The sequence below is a fragment of the Cryptomeria japonica genome, chromosome 3 (genome assembly GCF_030272615.1).
Source record: "Cryptomeria japonica chromosome 3, Sugi_1.0, whole genome shotgun sequence".
Classification (NCBI taxonomy): domain Eukaryota; kingdom Viridiplantae; phylum Streptophyta; class Pinopsida; order Cupressales; family Cupressaceae; genus Cryptomeria; species Cryptomeria japonica.
Genome location: NC_081407.1, coordinates 414,532,076 through 414,553,421, shown reverse-complemented (window position 1 = coordinate 414,553,421; position 21,346 = coordinate 414,532,076).

The following is a 21,346-nucleotide window of genomic DNA, read 5'->3' as shown; positions in this document are numbered from 1 at the left end:
GTTGGGTATCAGCAACCAAATTTCTAGAATAGACTTTTGAAACACTTCCATCAACATGAATAGTTGCACCATGATAATATATACATGTCTTAACCAATTTAATAGTCATGTAAATCAATGGTACTATCACAACTCAAAATTATCTGACATGACATGACAAGTAACATAAATTCTCCAACCTTCTAGATGCAACAAGAGTAAGCAACGTGCTTGATACTCCATTGGATACTTTTGTCCAACAATCTCCTTCTAAAATAGTATCATTTTGACATCAGTGACAACATATGCCCAATAATTTCCCCCTTTGTCATTGCTGGCAAACAACAAAATGTTGTTGGGACATCAACACAAATTTGATGAATCTAATATGTCAAGATTGAGGACTCCCCTTTTTTGAAATAACTTGAGTTTCATTCTTCTTCAAGAGATTTAACATTTTGAGTCCATTTATCCCCCATTGACATCAACAACAAAGGCCAATTGTTTATTTTCCATTACTCAAATTTTGGAAAGACTCCTCCCAAGTCCATACACTAATCATCCTTCTAAAATATCTCTATGTTCAACATAAATACTTCTTAAATATGTTGCAATACCATCAAGCCTTCTTGTAGCAGGGATTTAACACTCACCCTCAACCTTTATTTCCTCTTGATTCAAGAGGAGGGAGTAAAAGTTATAAATTATTTTGTAGATACTCAAAAGTATCCTTAGGAAGAGGTTTTGTGAAGATATTTGTAATTTGTTACTTAGTCTCAACATACTCCAACTTCACCTCCTTGTCTACAATTTTCTCTCTAGGAAATCGTACTTAATTGCAATTTTTTTTTTCTTGAATGCATTACCAAATTCTTTGAGATATTTATAGAACTTGTATTATCACAAATAATTGAGATAGGTTCATCAAACTCTACCTTCATCTCCTTTAGATTCTACTTCATATAAAACCTAAGTGCAATAGGAAACTATTGCAATATATTCTCCTTCTATAGTAGATAGGGACACTGGATCCTAATTCTTTCTCAAAATGAAACTAGACTATCACTAAGAAAGAGTGTTCCTCCACTTGTACTCTTCCAGTGATCAATACATTATGCCCAATTTGCATAATTGTATGTAGTTAAACTAAAATTATTACTTTTAGGATACCATAATCCAAAATCCATGTATCTTTCAAGTATCATAAAATATTCTTCATAGCTTTGACACGAGTTTCCTTAGGTGCTACCTGAAATCTAGCAACCATTATAACTACATGCATGATATCTAGTCTAGATACAATTACATGCAACGAACTCCCAATCATTGATTTATATAATGTTTGATTTGTCAAATTTGAACCATCATCCTTGCTCAACTTACATGCGGTAGTCATAGGTGTATCTACCAATTTGCATTATTACATCTTGAACTTTCTCAACATCTCCTTTATATACTTGGTTTGGAAAATGAGTATACCTTTTTTTGATTGATGAATTTGTAAACCAAGAAACAAAGATATCTCACCAAGCATTGACATCTCAAAATCCTTTTGCATTGCATTCTGAAATTATTTACACATAACATCACTGCTTCCTCCATATATGATATCATCAACATAAACCATAACAATCAATAGTTGATCATCATCTAGTTTTATATATAAGTTGTCTACACAACCTCTCTTTAAACTTTGTTAATACCAATACCTATCCATCTTGGAATACCAGACCCTTGGAGCCTACTTGAGTCCATATAAAGACTTCTTCAATCTACACACAAAATTTGATTTGTTTGAGCACTAACATCCTTCTGATGGTTCAATAAAGACTTCTTTTTTCTAATTGTTATCACCAAATAATGCACTCGAGCTAAGCATAAACTTAGCTTACTAGTGAAACACGAGATCTCCTTCAGGTTGTGGGTAACCTATAACTAAAGAGAACCTCTAAAATAGGCTGGTTCCTTGTGACACTTCACCTAAAACTACACTAAAACTATTGATTTCCTAAGAAAAAGGGAAATAAATGCTTAAAACCGAAACCTATCACTAACTTTGGTGATGCACCTAAATTGTATCAAACTTGTACTTCTACTTATTAGGCACAATATTTTAGTAAAACTCCCTATATTACACATCTTTTGGTCCCTAACATTATATGCATCATCATTTTGTAGAGAGAAATATTTATATATTGAAATTTGAAGGAAAAGAGCATTTCTCACAACTAGACAAACCCTATATTCTCACTTTACAGTCTACAAACTGCATAAAAGATGTATAATTCTGCTTATAGGAGTTTGTTTGAAACATACTTCAGAGGTTTAATGCTAAAATACAGTGAATAATATGCATTCATTCATTCCACACACAATATAACAACTATATTTGAAGGCAAAATCTGAATTCTATTGAAGATAAAGGCCTTTTTCGATAGTAAAAATTTGTGAAAATGACTCCATATTTCTTTGAAGATTTGACTTACAATGCTACAATAGTCACTTAGTGACTAAAAATGAGTTACAAGTTTGATCTTATTGCTAAGAAAGAGTTGAAAACTACAATACTGAGCAAAACAAAACAAGAACTGGCCTTTTTCAACTTAGCAACTGAATAATTATAAGTTTTACATGATTTGAAGATTTACAACATTTGATGCTAAAGGAGATGGCAAGTGTCCCTCCCTTTGATGTTGAAGAAGTCCTCTTTCTCTTGTTGGGTCGGATATAGCTGAAAATGGTCATTTAAGATCCCTGAAAATGCTCCAAACTACTTTATCGATGAAGAACAAACTGTCCCTTTCACTGATCCATCAGTTAGGCATTAAATCTTTGGCCCCCAGATGCTTGGAAGTGGCTGGATATAGTCTTCAATTGCTGCTCTATTTGCTCCACCACCTAGACAACTCAATAACCCACTCCTAAATGCTTTCTCCTTGTTGTCCAACTCATCCAACTACTGGGGGGTCGAATGAATTTGAAAAAATGACATTTATGATAGTCATAACTACCCACAAATGCATCAATATGTCTCCAAAATACTTGAATACTCCTTTATCCACTGAATACATTTGCACATGTCAAAATGAGTCCAAAATGTCATAAATCTGCTTATTTGTTGTACTAAATCATTTTGTCTTGTTATCACTGTAAAATCATTGCAATGAAAGTAAAAGACTTTGTCATCTTATGGATCTACTCTTGTCTTATATTGTGATACCTTCATGCTATGTCATATACTATGACTACAAATGAACTCAACAACTTCTTAGGCCTGTGATTAGTAGAAAGCCCCTGCTTAGAACTAGTGAAGTTTTCTCAAAAAATACGAACTAGGTTTGCACGAAATTTATTGGGTTTTTTCATTTTTCATTTTTCTTCTTTCCATCTAAAAATTACAAAATCCTAATTCATATTTTTCAAGATATGTCTAAAACACGACTGCTCCCTTGAATTCTTTCTAAGCAAACACTTTGAAAACCTAAAAAGAAAATCCATGAAACCCTTGATGGAAGTTGTAGGAGCTATTCTTTTGCTACAACAAATCTTGAAAAATACTAGGGCTTCCCTTGCATGAAGCGCGAACCTTGGTAATAACGCTGACTCAAATAATTAACTATTTATTTTTCCCTCCAAGATCATAAAATAATATTTTTGGAAACTTCATAGTGAGAATACATGACAATATATAGACTTGGACATTTAATCGTCATAACTAGAACTTGAAACGTGGAGGCACACTCATCAGGAAACTAAAGGATACAAAAAAAGAGGAAATTAAAACCACATCAACACAATGAAAGATTTTCTTCCTATCATTTAGTGTTTAGAATAAAGGTCTTTCTCAACAATGTAACATAAAATAAGACACAACATTGGAAAACACTTCATTGTATCAAGACAAAATGAAAACCATTTAAATAACATGGGAAAAATAAATTAATCACCCACTTTGACAACTAAAGTAAAAATGGTAATATTCTTGGCGAGCTCTACACAAGTTTTACCTGGTAAAACTTTAGGACCAACTGCCTTGAACTCATCCATTGGGCATAAAGAGTCACAAGGGACCTAAAACAAACTCAACCAAACCTAACACAACTGTTGCAACCATCCTAAAATAATTAGGAAATGACTAGAAATAAAACTAAAACAAACCTAAACTGAAGACTAATGTGCATCAACACTTGGAGGAACTAGAAAACATGACAAAAACATGTGCTACAACACTTATAGGACATCTACCAACCTATCCTAGCCTATGCTAAATAAATGACAAAACCATTTAAATGAAACCATCAACAAGTTGACTAAAATAGCTGCCCCTTCTTCTCAATTTACAATGTTTAACATGTTCATGAGCAACAAAGAAGAGATGAAGCATAGAATGTTGCACAACAATTTGACACATTGCTTCTTGAAAGAGAACAAAAATAACTTAGCTCTTCAAACTGATCACAAACGTTGTTGTTTTGACATGTATAAGTGAAATGGCTTTTCTCTTCCTTGGTAGCAACCTCATGCATAGGTTCAAGCATGACTAACTTTTCTTTTTCAACCTCATCGGGGATCCTCTTGATAAGACAAGCTTAGGGCTCTTCTTCTTCGTTTCATGTTTGTGAGTTTTTCTTTAACTACAACCTCATGTTGATTGGAATGAGTTATCTCATGTGATTCAAATGAAAGCATGATTGTCTTCTCTACTTCATCGAGTTATTGACATATTTATGGCTTGGGAGGTGTTTAATTCTCATTCAACTTTGAGCAAAATTCCTCTATTATGTTTGAGAGCATATCTTCTTCTACCTTATAATTAGCTTCCTCATGCAGAACTTGTTCTATTTCAATTGCATCACTTTTTCCTTAAAGATTTGAAGAAAAGGTAAGGCTCATACCTTTCACATGATATCCTTTCTCCTTAATTTTCTTATCTTGATGAATATTTCTGTGTATAGCAACCTCTTCACCCTTGCAAAAAAGGTTGTCCACATGTGTTCTTTCATGGACTAGCACATTGCCAAAATGATCTTCATCATCTTGCTACTCAAAACTTGATGGTGTTAATACAAATATGCTTTCTTCAATCTCATCAACAAAAAATGGAAGTTCAATAAGTAAATCAATCTTTATCCCATCTCTCTTATCACCAATCTCTTGTTCATCCTTACTTTTCTCAACAAAACTAAGATGCTCGGCTAAAGAGATTGTTAGCATCTCAAGTTTATCACCCATTTCTTGCTCATCATGTTTATCATTTTCTTGCAACAAGTATAATTTTTCTACTTCTATATTATATGCTAGTATATTGACAGCAAATAACTCTTTTTCTACCTTAGAAAGATCTTCCTTTTGTTCAACAAACCAACTCTTTTGATATACAATAGGACCTCCTAGACAAAGGTGGATGATGTTAGGACAGGAAGGCTGGTTTGCTAAAGGATTTTGATAAACTTTGGGGATTTCTTGAGGAGAAGACAACTCTTTAGAGGGTTGCTCTTGATTGACAAAAAACTGACTTTGCTCTTGTATTGGCTGAATTTTTTCAACCTTAGGTTTTTGCAATGTAGAAGACCTCCTAAAACTTAGAAAATCAAATTTGATGGGATTTTTTTGAGGATTCAAGAGTCTTGCCTTGCTTGAAGCTTGCAAACTTAGACTTGAGAATCTCTTCCTTCATAGGTTCATTCATAGCTTCAAAAAATGGGTTTGGAAAAGTAAGAGCTAGTTGAGTTTCCAACCTTTGAGCTTGAAGCAACAAAATCTTTTTCTTCTCTTCTTTTACAACCACCTCCATTGCAAGATCTTCCCCATTTTTCCTTTTTTGTGCCTCCAACTATTGCTCATGAAGATAGGCTTGGTAAGCCAACTCTTGTTGCAAATCACACTCCTGCCACTTCTTTATATTAGCCAGATGCTTAGTCCAATCTAGCAATATGTTTTTGATGTTTGTAATCTCCATTTTTTCATCGTTTTTGAGCTAATTAGGATAGTGATTGTGTTGGTTTGGCATAAAATGAGCTTCTCGAGACCGATTTTAAGCATATACTAACTAACATGAATGTTGAGCAGGGTGGGTGGGTGGTAAGCATATAGAACATACTGGTTATCTACTATTAATGAGTTATTTGGGTTAAAATCAACATTGTAAATGCTTTGATATACCTGATAAGATGGTGTAGGAGCAATATTTTTATGAAATGGGGTATGATAGGATGTATTGCTATGAAATTGAATGTTCTTGTAATAACCTAGTACATACCAACACTTGTCTACTTGAAACCAATAGATGCTCTTCCAGAGTCACCAAGTGTGTTAAAAACTTTCCTCCAAAGGCAAAAATTACTGGTATACACACCAAATATCAACAATAAATGGAAAAAAATTGAACTAAGATAGTTCAAACAGTCCCATCAGGCGTGCCAAAAACTGTTATCACCAAATAATGCACTCAAGCTAAGAATAAACTTAGCTTACTGGTGAAAAACAAGATCCCCTTCAGGTTGTGGGTAACATGTAACTGAAGAGAACCTTCAGAATAGGTTGGTTCCTTGAGACACTTCACCTAAAACTACTAATTTGTTGACGAAAAGGGAAATAAATGCTTAAAACTAAAACTTATCACCAACTTTGGTGATACAATTAAATTGTATCAAACTTGTACATCTGCTGCTCAGGCACAATATTTCAGTAAAACTCCTTATATTGCACATCTTCTAGTGCCTAACATTATATGCATCATCATTTTGTAGAGAGAAAATATTTATATATTGTTGTTTGAAGGAAAAGAGTATTTCTCACAACTAGGTAGCCATATATTCCCACTTTACAGTCTAAAACTTGCATAAAGATGTATAATTCTTCTTATAAGTGTGTTTGAAACATACTTTAGAGGTTTAATGCTAAAACTTAGTGAACAATATGCATTCAGTCATTCTACACACAGTATAATAGCTAGATTGAAGGCAAAATCTAAATTCTATTAAAGATAAAGACCTTTTACTATAGTACAAATTTGTGAAAATGACTGGACATATTTCTTTGAAAATCTGAATTACAATGGTACATCAGTCACTAAGTGACTGAGAATGAGTTACAAGTTTGATCTTATTGCCAAGAAAGAGTTGAAAACTACAATACTGAGCAAAACAAAACAAGAACTAGCCTTTTTCAACTTAGCAATTGAATACTTATAAGTTTTACATGCCTTGAAGGTTTACAAAATTTGATGTTGAAGGAGATGACAAGTGTCCCTCCCTTTGATGTTGAAGAAGTCCTCTTTCTCTTGCTCGGTCAGATTTAGCTGAAAATGGTCATTTAAGACCCTTGAAAATGCTCCAAACTACTTTATTGATGAAGAACATACTGCCCCTTTGAGTGATCCATCAATTAGGAATTAAATCTTTGGCCCCTAGATGCTTGGAAGTGGATAGAAATAGTCTTCAACTACTACTATATTTGCTCCATCACATGGACAACTCAATAACCCACTCCTAAATGCTTTCTACCTATTGTCCAACTCATCCAACTACTGTAGGGTCAAAATAATTTGAAAAGGGACATTTATGATAGTCATAACTTCCCACAAATGCATCAATATAACTCCATAATACTTCTTGAATACTCCTTTATCCATTCAATACATTTGCACATGTCAAAATGAGTCCAAAATATCATAAACCTTCTCATTTGTTGTACTAAATTATTTCTTATTGTTATCACCATAAAATAACCGCAATGAGAGTAAAAGACTTTGTCATCTTATGACTCTACTCTTGGCTTGTATTGTGATACCTTCATGCTACTGTCATATTCTATGACTACAAATGAACTCAACATGTTCTTAGGCCCATGACTAGTAGAAAGCCCCTGCTTAGGACTAGTGAAGTTTTTAAAAAAAATAACGAATTGGGTTTGCACGAAATTTATTGGGTTTTTTCATTCTACATTTTTCTTCTTCCTATCCAAAAATTATGAAAACTCAATTTATATTTCTCAAGATATCGCTGAAGCATGACTACTCACTTGAATGCTTTCCATGCAAACACTTTAACAACCTGAAAAGAAAATCCACAAAACCCTTGATGGAAGTTATAGGAGTTGTTCTTTTATTGCAACAAATCTTGAAAAAGGCTAGGGCTTCCCTTGTGTGAAGCATGAACCTTAAGAATAACATTGACTCAGATTATTAACTCTTTATTTTCTCCTCCAAGATCATAAAATAAACCTTTTGGAAACTTAATAGTGAGAATACGTGACAATGAACAAAATTGGACATTTAGTCTTCAAAAGAAAAACTTGAAACATGAAAGCACACTCATAAGGAAACCAAAGGATACAAAAAAAGAAGAAGACAAAATTAAAACCACGTCAACACAATGAAAGATTGTATTCCCATCATTTAGTGTTTAGAATGAAGGTCTTTCTCAACAATGTAGCATAAGAGAAGACACAACATTGGAAAATACTTCATTGTATCAAGACAAAATGAAAACCATTTAAAATACCATGGGAAAAAATAAAATAATCACCCACTTTGACAACTAAAGTAAGAATGGTAACACTAACTCCATTAAAAAAATGTAGACTTGACATCCATTTGATAAACTTAAAAGTTCTTAAATGTTTATAATGCCAAAAAATTCATGATATCTTCCAATCTAGCTACCAAAGCAAATGTCTCTTCAAATTTTACACCTTCAACCTGAGCATATCCCTTACATACTAGTTTTGCATTATTCCATATCACTTTACCTTCATTTAGTTTATTTCTAAAGACCCATTTAGTGCCTATTGTGTTCTTGTCTTTATGTCTTGGAGCTAGCTCCCATGTCTCATTATTTTTTTATTTTACAACAATTCTTCTTCCATAACATCTTGCCAATCTTTCTCCTTGCTTGCTTCTGTATAACTACTTGGTTCAATCTTTGATAGTAAAGCAAAATGTACTTGTTCCCTTATTCTCTGAGATCTTCTCTTTGTTTGAACACCACTATCTTTGTCTCCTATAATTTGATCTTCACAATGATTCTTCTGCACATACCTTGTTGAAGTATTTTCACTAGTTATCTTTGACATTCTTTCAAAGTCTTCCCCACTTCTATGGACTAAATCAGCTTTGTCATTGTCTTCTAGAACCTCAAATAATTGCACTGGTTCATCAACACTTACATTTTCACTTTATACTACGTCATTCAATCTCTTGTTGTAATTTCCATATGCTTTTCTTGTCACTAAATATCCAAGAAAAATACCTTCATCGGATCTAGAATCAAGCTTACCTAGATTCTCATAATCTCTTTTGATGTAGAATTTGCTTCCAAAATTTTTGAAATACCTTATTTATGTCACTATTTCATTCCATAGCTCATATAGTGACTTTGTTGTCCTTAGCCTAATCTGAGCTCTATTCAAAATGTATAATATTGTCTGACATGCTTCTCTCTAATACACATCTAGTAACTATGTTTGTTGCAACATAGTTTTATCTATATCTTGAACAATTCAATTCTTCCTTCCCACCACTCCATTTTGTTATGAAGTTCTAGGTTCTTAGTATTGTCTCTAGATTCCATTCTTTGTACAATACTCTTCATATTTGTCAATGGTGAACTCTTTGCATCCATTTGATCTCAAACATTTGATTGTTTTATCTATTTCATTTTCAACCAATGCCTTGAAAGCTTTAAACTTCTCAAAATAATCTGATTTATCTTTTAGAAAACCAATCCAAGACATTCTAGAATAATCATCAATAAGCATGATAAAATGCACGTCACCTTGTATATTCTTTGTCCTCATAGGACCACACAAATCAACATGAATCAACTCTAATGGTTTTGTGGTAGAATACTCCTTAGTAGGAAATTTGGTCTCTATTTTTTTTCCTTCATGATATGGTTTGTAGTTGGTAGATGGAGGCTTCTTGATCTTAAGCACGTCTCTTCCCATTCCTTTTGAGATAATTCTGACAATTTCATCAAAATTGATATGTCCCATCTTTTTTTTTTAAAGCCAAATTTGGTCTCTCTATTTTATGAAACAATTTTGTTCATTTACTTCACTTAGATGGTATACATCACTATCAGTTTTTCTTCCTTTCACAACCTTTCTCACTAAATGACAAACTATATCCATTTTCACACATCTAAATTACACTTAGAAGATTATATTTCAAACCTTCCATATACAAAACATTATAGGTTCTTGTTTTTCCATTGTCAAGACTCAATTTACCTATTGTCACAAAGAATTACACCCAAATGCTAGTATTTAAAGCTCAACAAGCTTGTGTAACATGGGGACATCCTTAGGCTATGGGTGACCTACTATGAGGATGAACCTCTAGATTATGGGTTGGTTTCCTTAAAATACCTCCCAAAAATTATTAAACTTGATTAAAAAATGGATAAAGAGATGACTTGGATTGAAAATCTACTGCTACCAAGAGGTGATGCACCAATTTTTGAATGTGAAACTATCGATTTGACTCACAATTTGAATCAACAAAAGCTTATATTTTTTCACAACTCAATCCAAATCATGAAACACATAAATATTTCATATGGAGGTTCTGGGTTTCAATGTTTACTTGAACGAAATGAAGTTTGACAACTTTAACTTATTTAAAATAATCAAACACAACATACAACATGCATTTAACGTGAAACTTCTTGCTTTGACAATGCAAAGATGAGACAAAATTGAAGGACCTTTAAACAAAATCATAGGAAAATCATCATATCATGCATTCACATTATTAAGACAATAAACAATTGAGAAGGAAAATTGTTCCTTCTTTATTGAATGAAAGGAATCTACATACAATTTGAAAATAACTTTGAAAAAGAGTTAGAATGGCTAAGCTTTTGATGTGTGCAATAAGCCAGAAGAAAAAGAACTAAGAAGAAAAGAGAAGTATAATGCACATTTTATATGAAAGTGGTCTTCTTTTTTTACTGAATGAAGAACTAAGCATGAATCACACCTTTGATCTACATGATGCTCTTGAACTCTGCATGAACTGTTGTTGACTTGGTCTTGTTCTCTCCTCAATTCACATGATGAAGTTAAACTTGGTTGTGCATGATAAGAAATCATGCAAAGGCTTGAAATTGCTTCAAAATAATGTTTGATGGGCCCAAGAATTGTGTCAACTAATATACCACCCATGTAGATTATTGAACTGAGATTAAAGTACTACATTATCCCCCTCTATCTATCTCACCCCTCTCTCTATCCATATAGGTCTCTGACCTCTCTATCTATCCCCTCTCTAGTTCTCTCCCTCCCTCCCCCATTACCAGTCTCCTTTTATGAACTCTCTCATTATCTTCTCTCTCTCTCTCTCTCTCTCTCTCTCTCTCTCTCTCTCTATTCCTTTGTCTCTCCTCTTCTTCCTCCCTCCCCTCTCTAGGTCCCTTCATTTCTTCTTGTATCCCTCTCTATATCCCCCACCTCCTTACCCAAATCTCTATCTCTCATTCTCTCTCTCCATTGTCTAGGTCATCACCTTTCCCTCCCATTCCCCACTCTCTCCCCTCACAAGGTTTATCCCTCCCTCCTTCTCTACCTCTCTACCTCTCCATCCATGTCTCATTAACCACCTCTCTCTCCCCCTCGAGGTTTGTCACCTCTTTACATGTCCACTCTCTATTTTCTCCCTCCCTCTTCACATATCTTTCCCTCCCCCCTTATCTATTTCCCTTTATGAATAATCTAATTTTACTCTCTCTCTCTCTCTCTCTCTCTCTCTCTCTCCTCCTTCCCTAGGTCTCTCACTCACCCCATGTCTACCTCTCTCCATCCATTACTAATCTATTTTTCTCTCCTCTTCTCCCTTCCTCCCCTCTTTATGTCTCTCCATCCCTTTCATCTCCCTCCCCCTCCCCCCCCCCCCCCTCTCTCTCTCTCTCTCTCTCTCTCTCTCTCTCTCTCTCTCTCTCTCTCTCTCTCTCTCCATTATCTAGGTTGTCACCTCTCTATCAATGTATCATTTGTTGAACCTAAGGCAAGACTAAGAGGGGGGGGGTGAATCAATCTTGAACAAAAATTAATGCCACACATAAGCAATTAGTTAACAACACAAACACAACACACCAACATCAATATTTTCTATGTGGAAAACCCAAATAGGGAAAAAAAATGGTAAGCACTTGCCCACAAAATATATCCACTATGTATATTAGATTACAATGAATGAGCTCACTGCTCTGGACTTACAAACCAAGGCTAAATACTCTTGGGGAAATATACAAAAAGAGGACTTGTAGACCTAAAGCTAACTGCAACGGGGTAAGATACAAAATGATTTGAAAAGAAGGATCTCCTGATCATGAAGTTGTCCTTGAACTCTACATCAAGTGACCAACATCAACACACACAACTCAGACCTCATATGTCAGCACTCTATCTCATACCTCTATCATAGTCTCAAACAACACACATATTATTTGATCACAACTCTTCTTCTCTGCTCTAAATTTCATGGATTATCTTCACATCACATACTTCCTCTCATCCTCTTCTCTTTTCACCTCATCTTTGTCATCTTGCATACTCAACTCAGTCAAATAAATTCTTTACATACAAGATAGATCATCAAAGCTTGAACCAAGTCGGCTTGAAACAAAATACACCTTCCAAATAAAAAATGCACATGCTAATCCACTCCAGGAGAAAGATGAGACCAAAACACATCTTCCAAAGATCAATCCACTGATTTTCAATCACCAAAACAAAAAATTCAACATCCCAACATGCGATGCATCCATATAGAAAATTAATGGTCAAAACAAAATCTCCAATGCAAATTACTCTTATTTGGATCTCCACATGCTACGGTGAGGCCCATAACATATCAAATAACCTTCCACAAATCATATCCAGATCCAAAGATAGGTTTAACATAGAATATCACAACCTATCATGAAGTACACCACAACTTCTGGAGAACACAAAGATATTTCCAAACCACAAAACTAACTCATCCCTAGTTCCAAAAACATAACCAAAGAAGATAACAACATCAACAATACTTTCTAGACCCAAACACTTCTAAAACAACCAATATAACGTCTGCAACGCCAACACACCAAGATATCTTTGTACCATAGACATTTTGAACCAGCATCTATCTAGAACAAAAAAATTGACATCAATGAAAACCACATCAACACATACTTCCAACAATCTCCCCCTTTTTCATTGATGGCAACACTGAATAACTCAACACCCGACCAACACTTGACTAATCTGCATTGCACAATCAGAAACAAGTTTAAAATACTGCTCTATCTCTCCCAAACAACTATCTCTCCCAAAACTTCTCAATCTCTCTCAAACAACCATCTCTCCCAAAACTTCTCAATCTTTTCCCCTTTTCCATAAAAGACAAAGGCCACAAAAACACTACACACTCCACTTCTCCCCCTGAGAGAAGCCATAGCATCAATCCAGGATAAAAAAATGCATGAAAGCTCCCCATGGAAAGATGCACCTCCATAATGTACCTAGCTAGAAGGAGGGGAAATAACTCCAAGATTCTCCCGAAGAAACTCAAATGTATCCTTTGCCAATGCCTTAGTGAAAATAACTGCTCCTTGTTCCTTTGTAGAAATGTATTCCAATCAAACTTCCTTCTCAGCAACCTTCTCCCTTAAGTAGTAATCTATGATTGAAATGTGTTTGGCTCTTTACTGCATAACCGGATTCTTTGAAATGTTTATTGCACTTGTATTGTCACACATAATAGGAATTGCTTCATCATATGTTACCTTGATATCTTTAAGAGTTTGTCTCATCCACATTACCTGAGTATAGCATGATGTTGTTGCAATATACTTTGCTTCAACACTAGATAGGGAAACTAAATCCTATTTCTTACTGAACCAGGAGACCAATCTGTCTCCTAAAAAGAAATCACCACCACTAGTACTCTTCTGGCCATCAACACTTCCAACCCAATCAACATCAGTATAAGCCTTCAACATGAAATCTCCCACCTTTTTTGTACTAGAGTCCAACATTCACGGTACCTTTCAAATATTTAAAAATTCTTTTCACAACTTGCTTATGTGTCACCTTTGGATTTTCCCGAATCCTAGCCACCAAACACATAACTTGCATGACATCTAGTCTAGACACAGTCAAATACAACAATCCACCAATCATCGATTTGTACCTCTTCTAATCAACTTCTAAAGACTCATCTTAAGCACTTAATCTTAGCATCTACATTTAAACATCTTGTCCATTTAAACCTCTTGTCCTTGTAAGTCCACACAAATTTGTATGAATCAGCTGTAATAGTTTCGTAGTGGAGTAATCCTTATTATTGAATCTTGTCTTTATTTTCTTACCCAATTGACATTCTCTGCACATTGTATCAATAGGATTCTCGAATAAAATCAAACACCTAGCAAAACATTAAATGCAAATCATACTTAAAAATGGTGTAATTCGGACTTGTAAGTCCGATTTACACCATAAGACCCAAAAGCGGTGTAAGTTAGACTTACAAGTCCGAATTACACCAAACTTTGAAACCCAAAGTGTAATATTGGGTTTAAACCCTGACTTTACACCAAACTAACAAACTTACTGTAAAATCGGACTTAGATACCAATTTTGCACTAAAGCAATAAAAAAACATTTTTTCAAGTAAAAATTTGAATTTTAACTAATAAAGCGAGATTTTATAAGATTGAATACTAAGTATTCAAGGACCAATGGGGTGACCAAAAATGTCTCGAAACACCAACCTTAGAGAAACAAGGACGAATTTATTGAAAATTCGTAGGGGGTTTATCTTGTTTTCTTTGAAACAAAAACAAAGATAACACAAATAAATTCTAGACTCCCAAACCTACTACATACAGACCTCTGGTTCGATAACCTAATGCTCAAAGGTACTCATAATTTAATCTCTATTGTTTCTAGTGCAATTATTTTGGACATAAAGCAATAGATTGCAAAAGAAATGTGAATCAGAATATTCAATGCTTTAGATGTGGAAATTCTGGACATAAGGCTAAAAACTGCATTAGTCAAGTCAATAATAGAAGATATAGATTGTTTGTGATGAAATGAATGGATCACAAGTGAATGTGTTTTTTCAAGGTCATTGTCACACCTATCATAAATTTGGTCATAAAGCTAGAATCAATGCAGACTTAGAGGAAATTTAGTGAACTTAGGACAAAAGGAGGTGAAATTCTATAATTACAACACATATGGACATTTTGCTAACAATTGCAAGAATGAGAAGGCTCTAGTAAATAAAACTAAAAAGAATGCTATGATATGGAAAAGGAAGGAATCTACTAACTCCTCTGCACGCAAATCTAGCGTGGGTGCTTCTTCCTCCAAAAAACTAATATGGTAGTTAGTTCTTAGGGGGAAAAACAATGAAAAATCTATTTGTCCCCCCCGTGAGAAGGGAATGCTTGTGGCAACACAAGCTAGTGTTGTTATTGTTGTTGATGTCTGTTCCAATAGATTATGTATGTAGAAGAGTAAAGTTTCAGCTAACGTCATTTTGATAAGACATTTTGGCGGTGAAACCCTAGGTACTCCAAGTAAGATAAATATTCAATGTTTCAATCATTTTTGCATCTTGCATTGAAGAAAAAAATGAAGAGCAGAGAAAGAAGAGAAAAGGTATTTTTCATATCTCCTCCTATGGATTCTAAGATAGGGATTGTTTAGATAATTGAGAATGTGTGTCTAGATGAGTATGATGATGAGAAAATTAGGAAATTGAGAAATTTTTTGTCAAATGAAGGTACGTAAGAAATCAAAAATTTAGGGCATAAGGGTTTAGATCTTTGGAATGAATTTCCTTGGTTCGAAAATAAGGACATGATGAAATTTCTCTTGAATTGCATTGAGATTAATCATATGATTTTTCTTGTGACTATTTTATGTGATAATGGATTGCTTCCAGTAAATAAATTGATAAAAAAGAAGAAGTTGAAACCCTAACCGATGTCTTAGGTGATCAACGAGCACTCATAATTGACACTATTTCTGACCCTGTAGTAAGGTATGTTGCTTATGGAGTTTCTTATAAAATCTTCAGAAATAGAGAAGGTTCTACTTCGGCTATTGTTGTATACATTGCGCATCAGATGGTGAGAGAAGACAAGAACTTTGATTTATGTGAATTGTTGAGAGCACAGTTGGCAGAAAACATGAAGATGACTAAGGAACAAGGTTATCCTTTTAGATTTGGCTCCTTGATTGTGTGTTTGATGCTTTACTTCACAAAGTCATTACCTCTGAAAGAAAATATTGCATGGAAATCGAATATTCCTATTGTAAAACAAATCTTAAGATACTTAGCTTGTTTGGAAAACAAAGATCTGGCATGAAAAGAATATTTCTTAGAGTTTCAGAAGAAGTTGTTCTCTGGTTTGGTTCCTAGTTTTGTCAGTATTCTTGAAGGAAGTGCCTCTGGTAGTAAAATTTTAAAGAGGAGAAGTGTGATGTCTCCTCGGGGATCAATGAAGAAGACAAAAAGTGGAGTTGCACATGAGGTTATTTCTTTGATTAATCTAGAATCATCTGTTGTGATTAAGGATAAGCATGCTCTTGAAGAAAGAAAAGATGAGGAAGATGATCTATGCAATGCTGATAATATTCTAAGTTTGCTAAAGGAAGAAGTTGGGTTCAAAAAGGTTGGTGAATTGTGGCTTTAGCATCCCTCCTATGATCAAAGATCAAATTGAGGAAATTCTAGTTGATTATCTGGTCCAGAATTGTATTTCTTTGGATAGTGTTGCAGACATCTTGGTGGATGTCCTGTGTGAAGTGCTTAAAGTTCAAATGAAGTAATCTGTTAGGGCACCAGTTGCTAAAGAAGATATTCAAGATGACATGGAGAAGAAATGTGTATATGCTCATAACAAATTATTTGAAGACATAAGGAATATGAGAGTTTTTGTGGCGGAAGCAAGAAAAGTATATAAATATCGTTTTCAGTGGCCCGTAGCTGTAGAAAAATTCAAAGCAAAAATTGACTATTGAATATGAGTTGTGTTCCTTGGGTAAGGTGTTTGATATTTATCAGTGATCTTGATGGTTCACTAAGAAGAAAGATAAATTCCTTGCAATCAGATCTTATATTTTATCTGAAGTAAAAATAAGATGTGGTAAGTATATTCTTGAAATTAAAAGAGATTTTTGAAGCTCGATTAGAGCATCTTTCTGGTATTCTCTTTGAAGCTAAGAAGTGTGAGCAAAACATCTTTGTTACTGGTTCGTTATCAGATGCAATTGATGTAATTTTGCAGAATGATAGTTTGAGCTTGAGTATCCACCTAATGATGAACTCATCAAAGAATTTCCTTCCTAAGTTGAAAGAAAGATATGAGAGGATATTTGAAAAGTGGAAATGAGGTAGTTTTTGTAATGCAGTTATGTTTTTTTGTCTACCTTTGTCCTTGATGTCAAAGGGGGAGAATTTATGGATATTTTTGGAGATGTTTGGAGAATATTGATTTTTGCAAGCTCTATCTAAGGGGGAGTTTTTCTAACAAATCTTTTAACCCTTTTTGAAGTATTTTGCCATCAATGACAAAGGGGTAGATTGTTGGAATTACTTATCCGAGTTGTCTTTGATGTCAACTTTGGTGATCCGGATTGATGTGTAAGATGTATATGCTAAGTTGCAGCAAAATGAAAGATAGGTATGTATGTTATAGATTGCAGATCATTGTTATTGTTGTCACAGTTTTTGATATGATTATTTCTTTGAAACCATGAGGACATGAGTGTATGGATGTGAGAGTTTTTGGTGTTGGTTGTGAAATTTGATCTTGTGCTTCGGAAGTTGTTCTCTGAATGCCATGCTTCAGTTGTATGTTTGGACATGTTGTGATGAGTGGATTCTTGTGCTTCGGTTTCCTTTGGTTTCTTTGATTTATGGTAACATTCATCTAGTGGTTTTGTTTTCGCGTCTTGAATTGTGTAAAGTTGACTTGGATTGTGATTATTGCTCCCCATAATGTTTGGTCAGCTATGATCCAGTTGTTCCATTTTGTGCTCCGATAATTGTGGCATTATGGTAGTGTATTCTTTTGGTACTTTGAGGATGTGTTCATTTTTTAGGGTCTCTTTAGGTTGAGAATGTGGAAGTGTATGTATGAAACATGAATTGAGTATGTTGCAAAGAAGTAAGTGAGCATGAGTGAAGGATAAAACTGGTAAGCGACAGAGTTAGAGAGTTGATTCTAAATGAGAAAATTGGTGTAGTGAGTTGGTGAAGTGTTTTGCAAAGGTTCTTAACTAGATATGCTGCAAGTAGTCAGTGTTTTACAAAGGTTTTTAACCAGATCTGCCGCAAGCAGTCAATATATTGTCAAAGCTTCAACTGGAACTGATTTCATGCATGTGTAGATGCAATTTTCATAGTTCACTCCTTTTAGCAGTAAGCCTTTTCAACAGTAAGCTGATTGTATTTCAGCAATAAGCTCTTTGGGTAGTGAGTCCTCCGACAATGAGCCTGTTTTTTAATCACATATAACTAGTTATATTATCTTGATAATTAACCCTCTCAATTCCTTTTCCCTTATTGGTATTTCCACGTATAAAAATCTTTGTTGTCTTTTGTGTGGCCATGTTATGTTGTGGAATTCATCTCTATCTTTCATTTCATGTCAAGGATAATTAAGTTCAAGTTAAGTTTTAGATCATCAAAATATTATCCGTTTCAGTTTTAGAATTTGAGTGGAATACTGATTCACCCCCCTCTCACTATTTTGGTTTGTTCAACATGTATATGTATATGTATGTATGTATTTGTGTGTGTGTACATATACATATACATATACATACATACATATGTATACATGTACATACTGCAGACCTGTCTAATTAAATAAATATTTTTATTTATTTAATTATTTTATCCTATGTCTTCTATTAATTTAATAATTATTTATTTATTTAATTAATTCATTAATCTTCTTCTAAGCCTTTCCTCATTTAAATAAATACTTTTATTTATTTAAATTGTACTTTTCCTAAATTAAATAAATATTTTGTTTATTTAATTGATCCCACTTCCTCTATTAATTAAATCAATTAAATAAATAAAATATTTATTTATTTAATTAATTCATTTTTTCCTTCAATGACATATGTCATTTATCTCTTAATTCTTCTCTTACCTACCCCCTTTATCATTTAATTATTTTATTTACCTACCCTTTAATCCTAGCCAACCATTTATCTTTACATCTCTTAATCTCATCCTTCAATTTTTGAAAGCATCTTCTATATAAGAGGATACTCTCCTTCATTACCAACCCTAATAGTCTAATCAGTGTGTCTAATCAATCTTATGCAATCAAGCCTTCTTGCGATCAAGCTATCAACCATATTTTTCGTTCTTTGTTGAGCTCTTGTGCACACATAAAATCTAAGAGCAAATATATCAAACAAGATCAATGGAGATAGGAAGAAATGAAGATTGAAACCCTACTTGACATGTAAATGGTATACTTTGTTTTATTTTGTTGATTTGCATGATCTTAGGTACCTTCATTTGTGCATGGTGGATGCTTTTCATTGTTAGACTAGGGTTTTGTGGTTGGATCTTTGTTAGTCTTTCAATATTATTGTTTTTATCATCCATTTTCATCGTATACATTTTGGCACGCCCGGTGGGACTCTTGTCCCTTTTATTTTGACATCTTGTTTGTAGATTTGTGCTTTTGAGAGTTGCAAGTTCGACATTGCGACGATTCTGCTTTTTTTTGTGTCTGCGATAGATAGAATCGTGTCTGTGATTTCTTTTCGTGTCTGTGACAGTTCTGTTTGTATTTTTTATTTTGATATTTGTTTGCAGGTCACAAATCCCAAAATCACGTTTGCGACCTTTATAACTACATTTTTTATTTATTTATGCATCTACATCTTCTATTTTCGTGTTTGTGTTTTTGCAGGTCATTATGTTGTTTTGTAGGATATGTTTTTCTAGAATCACATATGTGGTTGGTGTTTATGTGTTTATGTCCAAGAATCGCTTCTTTGGCTGGTGTTTCTGTGTTTATGTTCAAGAATCGCTTCTATGAATCATTTTGATGTGTTTGCATTTTTCTACATGTTTCACAAGTTTCAGATCTAGAAATTGCGTATATGTTTTGTCTTTCTATGTCTGTGTTCTATAATCGCGTCTGTGTTAGATAAACTTACGTCTGTGATTTTCAAATTTTCATTTCGCTTTCATTTAGTGTTTCAAATTTTGGTTTTTGGCCTAACCCTTTTGATCATACTAACGAAGTGGTGAAACTATTTGAAAAGGAGAAAAATGTCTTGTCGAAGGCTCCTATTTCACAGTCTTTTGGGATTTCTAAAAATTTACCTTACTTGTGTGATTGCAGGAGGGTTATCATTTCAAAACTACTAACAAATTTGGTGTAGAACCTTTGAGAAAGATCAGATTTTGAAATTGCTTGCTTTGTCTTTTTTAGTTTAGCAAACACTTCAATTGGTGCTCTAATATTAACAAGTGTATTTTGTGTCTTGAGCAATAGGATCTTTTTGTTTTACCTTTTAGAGGGTCTGCCTCCCGAGTAGCCCATAAGGCCAAGTGAGAGGGAATGACCCAAGTGGTCACGGGCTAAAGCCAAGCTCTTCCAAGCCACTATAAATAAGAGTGTTTGTGATGAAGGTTACAAGCAACAGGTGGTACATGCTGCTATAATGACATTATGACCCCATAAACCCTATAGAGCGTAACCTCTATAGGCTGAGAGGCATTCCATTTAACGGAGCATAACATATTGTTGATCATAGCCACCCGAACGGATGCCCTTACTAGACCCCTTTGTGTTAGAAGCCAAAAACCTTCTGGTTGTTGGTACAGGAGGTCGGACCTTTGATGTCGTCTCACATTCTTATGGTTCTTAGTAGAGATACAAAGTTCGTCATGGGGAGTTTTCATGGGGACTGGTGCTTGGATACCCTAGAGAAGTGAGTGTCGTGGAAGGGAGCCAGTGGGGTCAAGCATCTAAGTATCTGCTCTGAATAAGCATAGTTGGGAAACCAAGTGAGATCCAACAACTATTGTCCTGGCCAACCTTAGGATTTGTGCTTGTCTTCATTATCAAAGATTCAATCAAACATTTTCAAACAAACATTGTGTCTGCCATGTTTTCCAAGTGTATGCAAAATAAATAAAGATATTTCACAATCACACTTGAAATTGAAACACTTTATCATTTTTGGATAAAAAACACTTTCAGGCATTAGGTCTTCACTATTTTGCTATGTTTTCTTGCCACTAAAAGTCAAAACATTGAGATTTGGTCACATTCAACAACTTTACAATTGGACATAACTGCAAAAACAGTTTAAGATTCGT